General features: G+C 37.7%; 1 long non-coding RNA gene across 3 annotated transcripts in view; it reads left to right on the top strand.

Moving 5' to 3' along the window:
* Positions 1 to 19401, top strand: part of LOC134484486 (uncharacterized) — a 35343-nt gene extending 15942 nt beyond the window's left edge. Inside the window, exons 2-3 of one of the 3 annotated variants that reach the window (XR_010061955.1) lie at positions 16646 to 16703; positions 19183 to 19401. This is a non-coding gene — a long non-coding RNA (uncharacterized LOC134484486). Of the gene's footprint in view, positions 1 to 16645; positions 16704 to 18404; positions 18625 to 18740; positions 18867 to 19182 lie in introns of those variants that run through there. The other 2 variants (XR_010061957.1, XR_010061956.1) reach the window with 2 other exon arrangements.
* The last annotated feature ends 229 nt before the right edge of the window (positions 19402 to 19630 follow it).

The raw sequence follows: 19630 nt of genomic DNA, 5'->3' as shown, positions 1-19630 counted from the left end.
CATAAATATGTTGTTAAAATTTCTGCCTTTATTAATTTTGAATATTTCTGCTATGAATAATAAGATGGTTGTGTATGTCTACCAATCCCCAAAGCCTGAAACATTGTGGAAAACTGTCTTATTTCTCCCCAACTTGGTTTTTGATCACCATACTTTTCATTGCCCATCTAAATTCTCTGTTTCTCATGTAGATCTGAGGACTATGTGAGGATGTCACTCTCATGTAGAAGACCAAGGAACTTTCTGTACTTGCATGTATTTACTCATGGGAGCATGCAAATAAATCTTTCAGTTCCAAGAACAAAATCGTGGCTGTCCATGACCCACATGAAACAAAATCTTTCTTTCTGCCATCAATGAACTTTAGCACACTGGTAACAACACAGATAACAATATAATGGAATAGTCCTGTAATAATAATATTAGTGATGATGATGATGATGATGGTGATGATGATGATGATGATGATGATGATGATGATGATGGAAAAATCCCCTCGAGGGATCACGTTATAAGGAAAATAAATATTGAGATGTGTTTTTTTTAAGTGATATTGTATCCAGAAAAGCAATTTTCAATAGGACAGACTCCTCTCACATGAAAATCACTCAAACTGTCATGGCTTCACAGAGAGAGTTGAGAACCAGAGTGGTCTTTTAGGACAAGAGAAAGATTCGCCAACATTCTATAAAGAAAAGCAATCCAGACATTCTGTGTGAGGATGGTTAGCTTATGCATGGCTAACACACACAACATATACACAAACACACAAACACACACACAGACACATATGCATGTACACACACACAGATACACAGAGACACACAGAAAGAGACATAGACAGTTAGACAAACAGACATTCACACAGAGAGACTGACAGTCACAGACAAACACACAGACACAGACACACATACACAGACACAAACACACAGACACACACACGTATACACACAAATATACAGAAGCACAGACACAGAGACGATAACCAATATACAGATACACACACAGACACAGACAGACACACACACACAAACACACTTATGTACACACACACACACATACACACACACACACACACTCACACACACACACACACTCATCTCTTGTCTCCTACCTAGAGTGTCCAGGTGCATAAAACGTGTGAAAGGATGAAGTGGACCCAGGAAACAGTTAGTCAGCAGAATATTGGTCTGCGTGCAAGTGAATTTTGGTGTCTTCCAAGGATTTCAGTGTCACAGCTCTGTTAGAAGGTATTCAGGGACACGCTATGGTTGTGTGCATATAATTTACTCAGGGTCAAAAGGGCTAAACGAACCTTGGAGAGCAGGAAGGGGTTTTTGTGTGCACTTACATCAGTTGCAGGCTTAAGGTACCAGGAAGTCCTCTATTGCTATATCTTTATAATCTCTGACCCAGCATCGGTCTGTTGTTCAGTGATCTCCATTTTACCTACTCAGAAATCGACTCCACTGAATGTGCCCCATACCCAACCCTGAGGTCCTACTTGCTCGATTTCAAAGGATTGCAGGTTCATGTTATGCATTCTCTGTCAGAATAAATCCTCAGGAATTTGGCCCTCTAGACATCATGAATTAACCAGTGCTTCCATCGAGTTTCTGCATTAACCCGTATGTCCTCTATTTCTGGCCAGTTCTCTCTACACCCCGCTATCCCTCCATCTTCCCCTCTGAACTTCTGCTCCTGTCCTCAGTCGCACTCACTCACTCACAGAATCTGTTCCAGTTTTTCCTTTCAGATAGGTCGATGCTTTTCTTCTCAAGGTGCCTTCTCCTTTCCTTTGTCCTCTCTGCATTTGTGGATTGTAGATGGAATATGATTTATCTCACAGCCGATACCATGCATAGGTAAACGCCTGCCATGTGTGTGTCTCCAGGTCTCATTTCCCTCTTGGGCTGATTTTTTTTTCTAGTTTCATGTATTTTCTTTTTGGCTTCAGGATATCATGCCTCGACCACTATGATGTTATTCCCCCACCCCTACGATGTCATGCCCCACCCCCATGATGTCATGCCTTGGCCCCTTGTTAGAATGGTTGTATATATTCACCAGGTAACATTCTCAATTCTGCCCTGTCACCAGACTCCTCCAGGCACCCACCATTTACAGTTCTTCCTCCTATCCTCTCCCCTTCTACTCTTATTGAGTAGAGGACCCTTCTGGGTACACCCCGTCTCCTGGCACATAAAGTCTCTGCAGGACTAGACTCATCGTCTCCCACTAGGTCCTGAAAACGCAGCCCGGGTAGGAGAACAGGATCCACAGACAGGCGACGGGTTTACTGAACTCATGTGAGAACCATTGTGCTCCTCTACCTCTCTCAGTCCTTCCCTCAGCTCTTTAGTGAGACTCACTGAGCACTGTCTGATATCAAGCCCTGTGCCTGTGCATCTGTATCAGTCGGCTGCTCGTTGGAGCCTTGCAGAGGACAATAATGCTACACTGCCGTCTGCAAACATAAGAAAGGACCATTAATAATGTCAGTGTTTGCCGTCTGCCCATAGGATAAGTCTCACATCCGGCCACTTTTCCTTTGGCCATTTCCTCATTTCCTCTTCCATCTCTCTCCGTGTGTCTCTTATAGAGGGGGCAATTTCTGGGTCAAAATTTTGGGGATGTGTTTGGTTCCTTATCCTTCCACCTTGGCTCCTCTGTGGCTACAGAAATTGACCATTTCGGTGTCCGTATCCCCACTGTTACGAGTCTCAGCTAAAGTCACCCTCATGGACGCCAGGGTATCCTCACCCATCCCAGATTGCTGGCAAATCATAGAGATAGTACCAACCCTGGACAGTCACTGATTTCAGTTTATTCTCTTGGCGCTCTGTACCTCTTGCTCGTCTCTCCCAAGAAATGATTCTCAAACCCTATTTACCTTCCCATCCCCTCAGTCACCCAATCCTTTCCTTCCAACTGCCTCTTCTCATTACTTTGTTCCTCCTTCTGAGTGAAATTCAAACATTTTTCTTGGCCCATTCTTATTGTTTATCCTCTTTGGTTCCATAGAACTTAGTGTGTGAATTCTGTACTTAATGGCTAATACCCTCTTTTAAGTGAATATATACATGTTATTTTGGGTCTCAATTACTTCATTCAGGACAATACTTTCTCACTCCATCTTCTTGACAGCAGCTTCTCAATGTCCTTATTTTTCTTTCTTTTTTTTCTTTTTTTCAGAGCTGGGGTCCTTATTTTTCATATGTGTATAGTATTTCATAGTGTAAATGAACTAAATTATCTGTAGCCACTGTTTGGTTGAGGGGCATCTGGCTTATTTCTATTTTCTGTTCATTATGAAGAAATCCACTAGGAACATGATGGAGCACATGTACTCTCTGCATGGCAGAGGTCTTTTCAGATATAAGACCAGGTGTAGTATAGCTGGGTCTTTAGGAAGAATATTCCCCATTTTCTCACAATCCACTGGACAGATATTGATAGCATTATACAGATTTGCTCTTCCCAAGCAAATGCAATTTGTATCCTGATATTTATTTGCTTCCTCAAAGGAGGTCTCCCCCCACCAACTAGCCCTCTATCATGGACACTGGTGATCACATATGAAACTTCTTCCCATTTTAACCGGTCAGTAAATGCTAGAGCCTATTACTGATAGCCGGAGGGGAAAGTTGGTACTGGAGGAATGACAGTGGGGTTAGGTAGAGAGGCAGAAGAGGGTAAGAGGGGAAGGGAGAGGACTGAAGAAAAAGAGGAGGAAGTAATGATGGAAACAATCCATGTGGCCTGAAGAATGCACATGTAGCAGGGGTTTTATGGTTGGAGTATAAGTTATGATAACGTTAGATCTACCCAATACACGTTTATAGATTATAATTATAATAACCAAGTTGTGTGTTTTCTTTATGGGTCATTGGATTTGGAAATTCCAACAAGCTTTCCTCAACAGTATTTCTGAATCAAATTTTCTGTTAATAGAGATCACCCCTTGTAGGGGCTCTAACCATTGCTCCATAGTCCAGTAGATACAGCTGTTTCTTTCTCAGTCATGTCTCTTGTATTTTCTGTGGATATCTGTTTCTTCAGTGATCCATGCCCAGTGTTCCTTTTTCTCAAGGTTTTCAATGATCTCACCCAGAGGAGTTTCAGGTTTCTCAACTTGTTCCACTTAGTTAACCGCAGCTTCACAATGTCCTTATTGCTCATACCTGCATATTATTCCACTTTAAAAATTTTCTGATAACAGTGAACCGTTGTGAGTAGGCTAAAATTTCCCAAGAAAACATTAAACATTCAGTCTCTAAATCTAGATCTCCTCATCCCATTATGCTTGCTTTGCCTGAATGGCCATGGCATGAGCAGTTTTTTCTTAGGGACATCAAAGCCATTTCCTTCTCCAGTAATGGCTGCCATCCCTCTGTCACAGGTTTTTACCCTGGTTATTTTTGGTGATTGATGTGATTTAGAAATTGTAACACCATCTGCATGGTAGAAAGCCAGAGATGTTTCAGGTTGACCCTGCTTCCACAGCCAATGATGTCACATGTGCACAATGAGCAACCATGTGACACCCAAACAGCAAGATGATGTCATCTTTGACTCCACATGTGACTGCAAGATTGCCTCTTCTCCTGCATGCACCTTGGCAACCATGTCATCCTGACTGCAAGATAGGAACTTTGAATCTACACCCAAAATTAAGATGGCCTCTTTAACTCTCTTAATCCTACCCGTCTGTGAGTATGGGAGGTCTTTCTGTCTTCTGCTACCTTCCTCAGTGTCTCTTTTCAGAGACTTGGAGTTCACACCAGATATGCTTCTGATGTGCTAGGTAAGAGTTAATTTATATTTCATAATATATATATATATATATATATATATATATATATATATATATATCCATTGTGATTGGCATGTCTTCCATAATTTCTTCTCAGCCTCTCTGTCATTTGCATGGCATATTATTTTCATTTAATTTTTCATCCATCCACTTGGCTGAAGGTGTTTTTCATATGTAGGTCATTTCTGGTAAAACTTTTGCATCACATATGTTCACTATTATATGATGTGTGAATGGTGATACACTGAGTTCTCCTTTTGCGATATCACCCCCTTGACCTCCTTTGGTTGTCTTATTGCTCTAGCAGGAATTTAAGGACTTTACTGAAAGGATGCTGCGAGGTGTGCAGTCTGTTCTCATTCTCCAATTTAGTAGAATTGCCTTTTGCTTCCCTACCCCTTATTTAGATATTAACTGTTGGCTTGCTATATTGCATTTTATGTAATATTTTTTGTATTTATTTTAGTATTTTATTACATTAGGTATGTGCCTGACATCCCCGGTCTCCCTGAGACCTTAAATATGGAACGACGATGGATTTTGTCAAAAGCATTTTCAGCATTTAAGAGATAGTCTTGCATTTTTTCCTTCTTTCTTTAATTCTGCTCCTTCACACCATTGAGTAATAGTGAATATTAATAAATCATATTAAATATGTTAATAATTAATATATTATTTTTGATATATTAATGTAATATATCAGTTACATTATTATATCAATATATATTAATTTAATATAGTAACATAATATATTACTATTAATTATATTTACCTTATTAATATAATAATTTAATGTATAAATACATGTTAATATTAACATAGTATATTAATATTAGTTATATATTATGATGTTAGGATATAACAATTTAATGTTACTTTATTAAAATATATATGTATTTTATTAAAAAAAATATATATTATGATATGCAACTACCAAAAAGTTAAATCCAAGGGGAGCTCCCACGTTAATTTGAAGTGCAGAGGGCACAATTTTTTTTTTCAATTAAGTTTGTTAATATGGTGGATCACTTTAATGGGTTTTCATAGATTGATCCACTCCTGCATCCTCAGGAGAAAGCTTACATGATTGCACTGAATGGCAGTTTGAAATGCTTTTCATTTTGTTTTTGAGCATTTTACCTAGTATTTTTTCCACCATTGTCTGTAAAGAAAATTCGTCTGAAACTCTTTCTTTGTTGAGTCATTTTGTGATTTCGGTGTCAGGGCGACAGTGGTGTCGTGGAATCTGTTTGGTGATTTTCCTTCTGTTTCTGTGTTTTGGAGTAGGTTGAGAATTCTTTGAAAATCTGGTAGAAGTCTGCGCTCAATGAAACTGGCCCTGAGAATTTTTCAGTGGTTAAACTTTCAATTACTGTTTGTGTCTTTTTAGGGGTTGTACAGCTATTTAAATAGTTTATCTTACTTTAGTTTACCTGTGGTCAGTGTTATCCATCTACACAAACATCCATTTAATTCAGAGAATCTAATTTTGTAGAAAGAAGGTTTTTGAAGTGAGACCTAAGGATTCTGTGACTTTCATCTTTGTCTATCGATGTGTCTCCCTGTTCATTTCTGATTTTGTTATTTGGATGCTGTCTTACCTCGTATTACATTATCTATTTAAGGGTTTGTCTGTCTGGTTGATTTTCCCAAGGAACTAGATCTTGTTTTTGTTAATATTTGTATTCTTTTTGTTTCTGGTGGATAACTCTCACCCTGAGTCTGATCATTTCTTTCTGTCCCCTCCTTTAATATGTGTTTGCTTCTTTTTATTCTAGAGATTTCATGTGTGCTGGGAAACTGCTAGTATGGGGTCTCTCCAGTTTCTTTATAAAATTGCTCTGTGCTGCATGTGCACGTTCCTCTTATACTGCTTTCCTTATGTACCTTAAGTTTGGAGACGATATGCCATCATTATCATTGAATTCTAGGAACTTTTTTTTTCAAGTCTTCTCTGAACTTGTGGTTCTTCAGTTGCAAGCTATTGAATATCCATGAGTTTATAGACTTTTTGTTATTGTTGAAGTCCAGTTTAAATCCATGGTGATCTGAGAAGATCCAATGGTTAGCACAGTCTTTCTGTGTCTGTTGTGACTTGTTTATTGAGGGTGAACATGATCAGTTCAGGATAATGTTCCATGAGGTACAGAAAAGAAAGTGTGTACTTTTGTGTTCATGTGAAATATTCTGTAGATATGAATGAGGTCAGATTAATTGAAACCATTGGCAGTTATATATTCTATTTTTATTGTTTTATTTTTAGTTTCTGTCTCAATGACCTGCCCTTGGTGAGATGGGACATTGATATCCCCCACTATTAATGTGTGAGGTTCGATGTGATATTTAAGCTTCAGCAATATTTCTCTCACCAATGTTGCTACTTTTGTCTTTGGGATATAGACATCCAGAATTGAGATGCCATTTTGGCGGGTTTTTCCTCTAATAAATATGAAGTGTCCTTCCCCTTCTCTTTTGATTACTTTTGTTTGGAAGTCTGATTGCTGGATGTTAGAATGGCTACACCATCTTGTTTCTTGTTTTATTTCTTGGAAAACATGTTCCAACACCTTAGTCTAAGGTTATGTCTATCTCAATTGCTGGAGTGTGCTTCTTGAATGCAACAGAATGACACATCCTGTTTTTACATCCATTATTTTAACCTCTGTCCTTTTGTTGTTGAATAGAGGCCACTAATGCTTAACGGTATTAATGACCAGTGATATTAACTTCATGCTATTTTGATGTTGTGGGTGCAGGGTTTTCTTGCTTGCATGTATTTTGGTTTTTTGTTTTTTTTTTGTTTTTTTTTGGGTGGGATGTTTGAGTGTGTATGTTAGTATAAAATCTGTTCTGTAGGGTGAATGATTTTTTTTTGTTTGCATGTTGTTTTTGTTTTTTTCAGGGGGGGGGATTGTTAGAGTATGCAGGCGAGTACTTCCCTTGGTTATGCTGTGTAATTTTTAATTTCTAGTCGGAGGTTGGGATGGTTCAAATTCTGAAAATCCATCAGTATAATCCACTATAAGTGAAACTGAAGGAAAAATTACATGATAATCTCATTAGATGCAGAAAAAGCAATTCCAGCCCCGCTTCATGATAAAAGAGTGTGAGTGATAAGGGATACAAGTCCTATGGAGAAACATAATAAAAGCAAGGGAGAGGAAACCTGTAATGACCATCAAGCTAAATATAAAGAAACTTTAAACAATTCATTAAAGTGAAGGACAAGGTAAGGCTGCCCACTCTCCCTATTCAGTATAGTATTTGAAATTCTATCCAGGGTAAAAGCATGGTTCAAATTTGGTTCTGACATGGAGTATTGCCAAGTGCTGTGAAGGAGGAATGGCACAACATTTTAAAAATCCTGTGGTATGGCCCACTCTTTAGAACAGCCTCATTGCTCTTTGGTGAGTCATAGCCCCAAGGACCAACTGTACTGAGAACTTCATGCAGCGTTTCGCTCGGTTGTTCCCCTCATATCTCTCTAATTCTAAGAAGTACAAAAAAATCCTCCTGGAGCTTACCACCACTCAGGGAGCAACATCATTGGCATTTGCAATAATAGTGGTCGAGGTCTTTTAGGAATTTCCTCTGTGGAAGACCAATGCTTCCACCATCACCAAAGGAAATGTAGAATAATTAGTGACGACCAGCACCCTTAAAAAGCATTTGGAAAAATAAAATTGTTTGTTAGGCTGGCTAACATGTTTTAACTACTGCCTCTGATGTAAAAAAAAAATTAGGGAACAATTTGAGGTTTGGAAAGGCTGGGACTTTTTAAGGCCAGGGATCAAGAACAATGGTGGCACAGGCTAATGGTGTGACTGTCACACATGCTGGATGTTGAGGACTGACTTCTGTCCCAGGTTTAGCCTCAGTTCCTGATAGGATTTAATAAGGATTGACAATCACAGGTGTGCATTCTGATCATTTAAAGTAGATATGACATTTTTATACACATATTTAGATTTGTGCTTTTTAAAAGATTCTTATTAGAGTACTTTTAAAGATAAATGATACAATATCAACCATTTCTCTGTAAATTCAAAATGCTCTCTACAGTGAAGGGAAACCGAATGAGAAAACTACTTTGCTTACTCTTTGTTACTCTATAACAAATTGCTTACTTATGAGCCTTGTTGGCCTTGGGAGTAATTTGTTTATTTTACGTGTACTATGTAATATTTCTTCTCATACACTATCACTCTTTTCAGCATCAAGCATGAGAAGAAACTAGAACATTATCACATTTGCAGTTTTACTTGGCTTGAAAGATTTCACTAGGATATCAAAGCTATTTGCTGTGGTTTGCCCTGAAGTTATCCGTATTTTGATGCTAATTCCACTGCCCCAAGGACAGCTGCCTACTCATGTACTCAGAACTCAGGTGACTTCACCAAAACCACCTCCCATTGAATTTGTAAAGTACAGGTGTGGGGCAGGTACATGATAGAAGGATGCTTTGGGAGTAATTTTTTTTCTTTACTTGTACTATGTAAAGAACTTTTCTTTACCATGTAAAGAAGGAGGTCATTGGAGGAGAAGGAAGAATGGGTGAGAGAGATGTTTGAAGAAAAAGGAGGAGACTGGAGGAAAAAGGGGAGATAGGAAGAGGAGAGGGTGAGAAGTCATGGCAGGTGAGGTTACAATTATGGTCTGTGTATTTACAGGTTATTATTAATGTTCCTAAGGGATGGATGGTAAAGGGCTTTGTATATTTAAGTGCGCAATTATATCTTAGCAATTGGGTCAAAATTTTTGTGATGTGTGTTTTCTATGTGAGGGATTGAGTATAGGAAAATGTGTGGCGGCAAGGGACACTGGGCTGACAGGGAGTAGGGATGTGTTTTCACCAAGATATCTACCTATTATATTAGGACACTACGGTGATAGTGATAGCATGGTAAAAGACAAGTTTCCTTTTTTTTTACAACAACAGATGGCAAAACAAGGTGATGGGCAAGAATCCACTAGTAATCAAAAAGTTGAGAGAACCTTTTTATTTTCTAATTAAGAGGACACCTGTGCCATATTAATTCTTGATAACTTAAGAGCAGAATATAAAACAAAAATGGGGAAGCAGCAAGGGCTGACAGGCTGTTGGTCCCCTGCTGTGTGATAAGTAATGGCAGTTCAGAGAGTTAAGAGATTAAAGCTGCTTTTTAATGAGAGTTGTTTAGTAAGTCTTTCAGGATACACATTTTCTTTTTAACATAGGCTCCACAGGGGAATTTTGTGTGGAAATCCTAGTTACACAAGATACTTCTTCTATTAAGGTATTATTAACAAGTGATTAAGTTTTATTTAAGAAAGAAGAGAGTAGAGAGATTACCTGAATCAGGTGGGGATTTTCATCTACTGCTCAGACTTAGGGAAAAATTAGGCACTACCAAGTAGAGAGTTTTGATGAAATGTCTGTAACAACAGGGAAAGTGAATGCAGACATATATTGTAGAAGTTATTAACGATAAAGAAAAATCTGTGGCTTCAGGTAGAGAGCTTAACAGACTGAGCTTTTTTGGGCAAAAGTCCTGGTTTGAAGTTTTCTTATTGATATTAGAATTGATAGAAGGTATTCGATTAGTTTTATGAATTATCCCACTATATGGCTCGTTGATGACGCTTAGCGATGATTTGTGGTTACTTTTGATATTTATGACAATAGCAAGTTCAAATTCTCTTAACATGGGCTCCATGGGAACTTTGGGTTTATTTCCTGATATCACCAAGTACTGAGTTATATCAGGCTCATTTTATACTTAAATTCCTTTTTTAAAATTGTTTAATCTTCAGGATGGGTGTGACTTTGAGTTTTATGCTTATATTATTACTCTGGGAGAGAGTGCAAGATACAAGCTTCTCTGGTTTCAGATTAAGAAACAGAGTATTTTGGAAGAAAGATTTTTTCCTTGTGTTTTTAAAAATTGTGATTAGGATTCTGGAAACCTCACAGAGTCATACTGATCAGGTTTGATATCAGTAGACGGCTATCAAATATATATTCAGGAGAATCAAACAAAAGATATATCGATTCTTAACCTTTTTCCTGAGAGTTGTATTTTGTAGAGTGTACCTACTTGGAATCCTGGTTTCAGTGAATTTCAGCTGGGTCCAGTCAGGACATATCGGCTATCGCATTTGTTTCATTTTTCCTACCCCCTACACCTAAGGATATCTCAACGCCCATGTACAACTTGAAGAAGTTATGGTGGATCCGTTGTCTCAATTACCTGGAATTTGTGGGGTGGGGCTGGAAGTGGTTATTCTAAAGATGTTTTTATAAAGAATTGAAAATTGGTTGAAATTTAGCAGGGAGGAATAAGCTAGATTTAGTTATACAGTCATAATCGTATTTGGTAACTAAGCTTAATCTTATCTTTGTTTGGGTATAGAAATAATTGGAAAAAAAATTAAAATTACAAGAGCCAGTTCTATTATTTTTGTCATTACACACTTCTGAGTTGATTAAACCTGTGAGTTAAGATTGAAATATTAAAGTCATGCATCTGACTTGGTAAGAGTACTATCAAGAAAAAATTAAGATATAAAGACAACAGTCCAGATTGTCTTAGATAGATAGATGCTTTTCAAAAATGTAAGAAATCCACAAAATTTGAGATTTAAAGTTATTACGTATCTTTTGTTGAGTCCTATCTTCTCCTAACTGTTCCCCTTTGGCAAATTTAATGAAGAATTTGAACATCTCTACCTCCAAATGAGGCAATACTTTGTGGCTAGGCAGTCACTGGAAAAAAAATGCCTGTTTCATATGCAGATTAATACTATCCAGAAAAGGACAAATTATGCAGAGGATTTGAGGGATAAACCCTGCCAATACAGGGTAATCAGCCCTTCCAAGTCTGCCTTTCAATAGGCTGTCAGTTGATCTTGTGTCAGAAGGCTGAAGACTTAAGCTCACATGTTGCTAACAGGGGATTGTGCTATTGGAGATTTGTCTCTACAACCTCTCAGTTCTAGAAGCCCTCTAAGACATCCTATGTGTATAGATATTTGGTCACTCTCACATTTCTGACGGGGTAGGAGACTGATTATAGCCTCATTGCTTATCAGGCTGTATAACTCTGAATATACATATTTTACTGGATAGTTATCAGATAGTATACAAGCTAGCCAAGACATAATATAGATTTTAAGCCTTTCTGAAGCTGGAATGAAGAACTAAATGCTCTTTCTAACTGATATGGTGACATACTGGGTTTTGAGTATATCAAATGCTTTATAAATTGTAGAATAGTAATAATCTTACTCAATTGATATATATAAATGAAAAGTCTGTTTAACTGGACAAAAAGGGGGAAACGTTGTTTACACTAAAGTTATCTGTATTTTGATGCTAATCCACTGCTCCAAGGACAGCTGCCTTGTCCTGTACTCAGAACTCAGGTGAATTCTACAGAACAGCTTTCACATTAAATTTGTGAAGTACAGGTGAGGGGCAGGTACAGGATAGAAGCAGGCCTATCATTGGAAGAGAAGGAAGTATGGGCAGGAATGAAGTTTGAAGGAAGTAGAAGAGACTAGAGGAAAAAGGAGAGACAGGAAGAGGAGAAGGTGAGAAGCCATGGCAGGTGAATTTAAGATACTGCTCTGTGTATTTACTGGTTGTTATTATTGTCCCTAAGGTATGGATCGTACCAGGCTTTGTATGCTTATGTGGGCTACTATATCTTATCAATTGGGTCAAAGATTATTGTGTTGTGCGTTCTTTCATGTGAGGTTTTGAGTGTAAAAACATGTGTGGCAATAAGAGACACTGGGAAGCTGAGGAGTGGTGATGTATTCAACCAAGATATCTAGCAGAGACTTGGGAAACTACAGTGCCAGAGATAGCGGGATATAAGACAACTTTTTTATTTTTATATTTTTGCAACAACACATTCACTTCTGTATTTGACATGCTCTTTTTGTGTCACTTAGGGAAGATCTATATCTGGTTCCTGACAGAATGTGCTTCTTAGGTTCATCAATCTTATCTAGTTATCTATTTTTGGTGGCTGATTATATATATATATATATATATATATATATATATATATATATATATATATATATATATATATCGGTTGTTCCTACAACTATGAGATTGCGTGCAATTTTAACATGGATTCTGAGCAGGTATGTCAAGAAGGTAGAATCCACAAATGGCAATGCCAAATAGACTCGCTCCTATTCTTATGACCCTAATGAAGTTGAGGTTTCATTGGACCTCTAGTTCTTCCCTCCCTGTCAATCCTCCTGTATCTTATCTTTGGCGTGAAGAAAGAATCATTTTAAAACATCCAAAACCCTGAAATCTCACCCTTGGAACACGACAAGGTTGATATTACAGAGATCATATCTAATGGGACTACATAGTCCACGCTGTCCTTTGATTTACTCAGGCAGTTATTTCTTTGCATAAAATAAAAATTTGGGAGTTTATCATTTTAAGTAGGTACACAATATTTACACTGTTAAATTCACTTCATAGCTTAGCCACATTTGTTGCCAAAATCATTGCCAAAAAACTGGAATTTGAAAACAGAATACTTAAGTACACATTTAGGAATATCTATAAAGACCCCTTTCAAGGAATGAACAATTAGAAAATGAAATACAATATTCACTCAATTAAACATCTGTAAAGAAAAAATGGCCTGTGGGAAACAGGGAAAAAATAGGAAATTGATCTGTTTGTCAGAGGAATGGAACTGGGAATAGAATTATTATCCAAAAGAATCTCCTACATCCCATGTTCCTAGATCTTTTCTACTCAATACAAGCCCCTAACTGAGTTTCTCCATGTAGAGCCTGTAACCATTGATGAAGCAAAGAGAAGTTTCCAGCTTTAGAGAGATGTAGTACATAAATGTTACCAATGTGTCACAGTAGACATTCCTGGAAAAGGCAAACTCGAATCTGGTCAATGTAAGGAAAGCTATTTAGGAGGTAGGCCATGGCAGTTCTCACTGACATCATCATTTGACCCTCCCTGAAAAATTTCTTGTACCCTAGAGAGCTCTAATTTTGTATTGTCACAAAAAACTGCATCACATATATTCCTGCAGTACCTCTAGGAATTACTAAGTGGCCTCTATTTCAGTGCAAACAGCCATTTGGGAAAGAGAACAAAGAGGATGTATATAACAAAAATGAGTAGAAGAAAGTTGGCTCTCTGTTTTAGTTTGAAAAAAATGAAAAAAAATATGTGGTACATGGGAAAGTGCAGTGAGTGCCGTGTAGGGTTTGTGAGGGTTCACTGAACACATGAGCCTTCCACATATGGGATTCAGGAAGTAGGAGCCTCTTAGTAGCAACTGGATTTCCTTGCTTGTTATGGTTCCTGAAAGTCAGAGGTTTTTTTTTATCATTAATTTCATTATTCCAAAAGTCAGGTACAGCTTTTTTTTTTTTTTTTTTTGAGAGCACATGGCTTCTATTTTTTCTTCCAGAAGAAAAAAGTCCTAAGGAGGAAGGGAAAGACAAGTATTGTATCCTCAGCTCAGAGTAAACTCCTTCGTGTATATGATTTCTACACTGTAGTTTGTGTCTGACACTGATATCTGGGAGGGAGAAATGCTTCTAGTTCAGACTTAATCATATCAGTCTTTCCACTAGTGTTATGCTGACTACCATTCCCTTACAGTGTCCCTCTAGATTTCTGAATCAATATGTCTGATTACCTTGCAGTTTTATTTACTTTTATCTCTTTCATAATTTTTTTTAATTTAAGCTAATTTTAATATTTTTTGGATATTTCTATATCTACATTTAAATGTTATTTCTTTTCCCAGTTTCCTCTCCATAAGAGACCTAAATGTTTCCATTCCTTGACATTTAAACCACCCTTACTCTCCCTTGACATATCCTTGAACTGGGAGTCAAACCTAGGGAGGACCAAGGTCCTCTCCTTCCTTTGGTGTCCACCAATGCCATCCTCTGCTACATATGCAGTTGGAGCAATAGGTCTGTCCATGTACAGTCTTTGATTATCTGTATAGTACCAGAAAGTTCTTGTTCATTGTTCTGATGGGGTTGATAGCCTCTTCAGCTCTTGTAATCCTTTCTGAAAATTTATCAACAAGAGGTCCGTTTACAGTTCTCTGGTTTGCCACTAGCATTCAATTCGGTAACTGACATTGTCTAGTTGTGTCTCTCAGGGAAGATCTATAACCTGTTACTGGCAGCATGCACTTCTTAGCTTTATTAATCTGAATCGTATCTAGTTTTGGTGTCTGATCTATTTATCTATCTATCCATCCATCTATCTATCTATCTATCTATCTATCTATCTATCTATCTATCTATCCATATATTTATCTATCTATCTCTGCCTCTGTCTCTAGCTCTATCTCTTCTCTATCTCTATATATCTATATCTATTTATCTATATCTATTTTTATATATATGTACATATATTTGATGGCTTATACATCTATGAAGTTAGTTGAAATTTTAACATGGATTCTGAGGTCCTAGGTCAAGAATGGAGAATCCACAAATGCCAATACCAAATATACTCCCTCCTGTTCTTATGCGCCTATCGAAGTTGAGCTTTTACTGGGCCTCAAGGCATTCCTCTCCCTTCCCATCATCCTGTATCTTTTGTATGGCCTGAATAAAGAATCATGGTAAAATATCCAAAAGCCTGAAGTCTCACCATTGGAACACAGGAAGGTAGATATTCCAGAAATGATACCTAATGGGACTACAGAACCGCATGCTAGAGTCCATGCTGTCCTTTGATTTACTGATGTCAGGTAATTTTTGCATAAAATAAAAATTTGGGAGTTTATCACTTGAAGTAGGAACACAATATTTACACTATTACATTCACTCTTTAGCTTGGCCAGCTTTGTTGCGAAAATCATTGCAAAAAACTAGAATTGCAAAACAGAATTTTTGAGTACATATTCGGGAATATCTATAATGTGCCCTATCAAGGAATGAACAATTAGAAAATGAAATACAAAATCCACTCAATTAAATATCTGTAGGGAAACAATGGCCTTTTGGAAACAGATAGAACTTAGGAAATTGAACTGTTTGTCACAGGAATGGAACTGGGAATAAAATTATAATCCAGAAGATTGTCCTACATCCCATGTTCCTAGATCTTTTCTACACATGCGAAACCCGTAATAACTTTCTCCATTTAGAGCATGTAACCACTAATAAAGCAAAGAGAACTGTCTAGCTTTAGAGTGATGTTCTACATAAATGTGTCCACTGTGTCAAAGGAGACACACCTGGAAAGGTCACCTTAGAATCTGGTCAATATAAAGAAAGCTCTTTAGCAGGTAGGCCATGGCAGTTCTCAGTGACATCATCATTAGGCTGGCCCTGAAAAATCTCTTGTATACTGGAGATCCCTAGCTTCTCCTGTGATGTCACAGTGTTTTCCAGACTGCAACTGCCTCTCAGACATTCATTCAGTACCTCTAGGGTTTATTAATTGGCCTTTATTTCAGTGTAAACAGCTATTTGTGAGGAAGATCAAAGAAGATGTAGATATCAGAGATGGGGAGAAGGAAGTTGGCCTAGGAAGTTTTAGTTTAAAAAACGAAGAAATATGTGGTACATGGGAAAGCACAAGGAGTGCTGTGTAGGGGTTGTGAGGGTTCACTGAACACATAGCCTTGATCTGAGCCTTCCCCATATGGGATTCAGGAGGTGGGAGCCTCTCGGTAGCATCTGGATTTCATTGCTTGTTATGGTTCCTGGAAGTCAGAGGTTGTTTATCATTAATTTCTTTATTCCAAAAGTCAGGTATTCGGAAGTTTACAGTTGTTTTTCTGAGAGCTAATGGCTTTCATTCTTTTTCCCCAGGAAAAATAGTCCTGAGGAAGGAGGGACAACAAGTATTGTATCGTCATGTCATCTCAAGGTAAACTCCTCCTTGATTTGGATTCCTATAGTGCACTTTGTTTCTGACACAGATATCTGGGACAGAGATGTGCATCTAGTTCAGACATCATCATCTCAGTCTTTCCACTAGTATTTCTCTGATTACCATTCCCTGACAGTTACCCTTTTGATTTCTGTGTCAATATGTGTGATTCATTGACAGTTTTCTTTTCTTTTAACTCTATCATTTCTTTAGGAATTTTTATTGCGTTTCTAATTGGATACTTCTATATTTACATTTCAAATGTAATTTCCTTTCTCAGTTTCCTGTCCATAAGAGCCCTAACCTGCCCCCCTCCCCTTTTTCAATAACCCCCCTTACTGCCTCTTGACAGTCCATTGAACTGGGAATCAAATCTAGGGAGGACCAAGGGCCTCTTTTTTCATTGGTGTCACGAAGGCCATCTTCTGCTACATTTGCAGTTGGAGACATTGGTCTGCCCATGAGCAGTCTTTGAATATTGATTTAGTACCAGAATGGTTTCGTGTATTGGCATTGTCCTTGTGGGGATTAAAGCCCCATTCAGATCTTGTAATCCTTTCTCAACATTTACCAACAAGAAGTCCATTTTCAGTTCATGGGTTTGCCACTATCATTTACCTCTGTATTTCACATACTCTAGCAGTGTCTCTCAGGAAATGTCTATATATGATTCCTGGCCGATTGCAGTTCTTAGGTTCATCAATTTTATATCATTTTGGTGCCAGATGTGTGTGTTTGTGTGTATATATATATATATATATATATATATATATATATATATACACACACACACACTTTTGGTGGCTCCTACAGCTAGGTGGTTCAGTGGAATATTAACATAGAATCTGCCAAACTAGGTCAATAATGTAGAATTCAGAAATGACAATGTCAAATAGACTCCCTCCTGTATTATGAACATATTGAGTTTGAGGTTTGACTGATAAACATGTCATTCTTCTCCCTGCCTATCCTCCTGTATCTAAGGTTGCTACTTAAGGACGAATAATGATAAAACATCCAAAACCCTTAATTCTGGCCATGGGAACACAGGAAGATAGGTAGTGCAGGTTTGATATCAAATGGTACTAGAGAACCGAATTCTGTAGTCCATGTTGCCCTTTGCTTTTCTGATGCCTGGTAATTTTTACATAAAAGAAGCTTTTAGGAGTTTATTAATTGAAGTGAGTACACAGTACTCACACTGTTATGCTCACTCTATAGCTGGGCACACTTTGTTGCCAAAATCACTTTGTTGCAGATAATGGAATAGGAAAAAAGAATTTTTCAGTACACATTCAGGAATATTTATGAAGTCCCCTGTCAAGGAAAGTACAATAAGAATGTGATATACAATATTCATTTAATTAAAGGTCTGTAGGGAAAATACTGGCCTTTGTGATACATAGATAACCAAGAAAATTGAACTCTATATCTCAGGAATGAACCTGAGAAAAATAATATTATCTAGAAGAATCTTCTACACTAGATGTTCCAAAATCTTTTCTACCCATGCCAAGCCACTGACTACCTTTCTCCATCCCAAGTTTGTAACTGCTAATAAAGCAAGGAGAAATCTCTAGCTTTAGAGAGATGGAGTACATCAAGGTTTCTACTGTGTCACATGAGACATACGTGGAATGGGCACCCTTGAATCTAGTCAATGTAAGGAAAGATGTTTAACAGGTAAGCCATGGCACATCACAATGACATAAACAGTAGGCCCTCCCTGAAACATCTATTGAAACCTGGAGAGGACTAGCTTCTTCTGTGATGTCACAAGTGTTGTCGTGACTGCAACTCCCTTCAGATATCCCTTCAGTACCTCTAGTGTTTACTAATTTAACTCTAATCGAGAGTAAACAGTCATTGTGGAGTGAGAAGGAAGAGGATGATGAGATCAGAGATGGGAAGAAGGAAGGTGGTCTTCTGTCTTGTTATAAAAAAAGGATGAAATACATGATACTTCGGAAAGCTCAGTGAGTCCTTGTAGGAGTTGAGTTGGATCACTGAAGAGATAGACATGTTCTGAGCCTTCTGCATATGGGAATCTAGAGCTGCGAGCCTCTCAGAAACATCTGGACTTCGCAGTTCTTATGGCTCCTGGAAGTCAGAGTTTTTATATCATTCATTTCTTTATTCCAAATGCCAAGAATTTGGAAGGTAACAGATGTTTTACTGAGAGCTCATTGCATTTATTCTTTTTGTCAATTATAAAAAGGTCCTAAGTAAGAAATAAAAGGCAAGTATTGTGTCCTCTGCTCAGAGTAAACTTCTCCATGCTTTGGATACCAATAGTGCAGTTTCTCTCTTACACTAATATCTTGGAGAGAGAAGTGCTTCTAGTTGAGACTTCATGATCTCAGACTTTCCACTAGTATTTCCACTGACTAACACTTTAGATTTCTGAGTCAATTGGTGAGATATACTTGCCGGATTCCTTTCTTTCATTTCTTCCATTTTTTCTTTATTTTTTTAGAAAAACTCTCAAAACTCATCCTGGCTGACAATGTAGATTAGACGCATCAGATGAAATGAATTGAAAAACTCTCCTGGGAATGAAAGTGGTAAGGAAATCACATTGATGTATCCTAAATGCAGTGCTAAGAGCAATATTCAGACTAGTCTGTGGAGATGCTGCTGTCATCAGAGACCACAGACAATTAGTGGAGAATGATTCAGCATTAAACTGGGAATGGAAGATGATGGTTGATATTGTTCTAGTAGATCTCACTACATTAAAAAGTGTTTCTTCCAGATAACTGAATGATTATTGTAAAGCAAATCCCGGAATGAACTTATGAGACCCACCATCAGCCTGTCAAATAATGTGCGAAAGAAGAAATCTGTGTCTCTCCAGGGACAAATTGTTGCTTTCAAACCAACAGTAAAGTGTCCATTCTATGAATGATACATTGATATATACA

This window comes from Rattus norvegicus, chromosome Y (genome assembly GCF_036323735.1).
Source record: "Rattus norvegicus strain BN/NHsdMcwi chromosome Y, GRCr8, whole genome shotgun sequence".
Classification (NCBI taxonomy): domain Eukaryota; kingdom Metazoa; phylum Chordata; class Mammalia; order Rodentia; family Muridae; genus Rattus; species Rattus norvegicus.
This window is presented reverse-complemented; position numbering and strand designations above follow the sequence as displayed.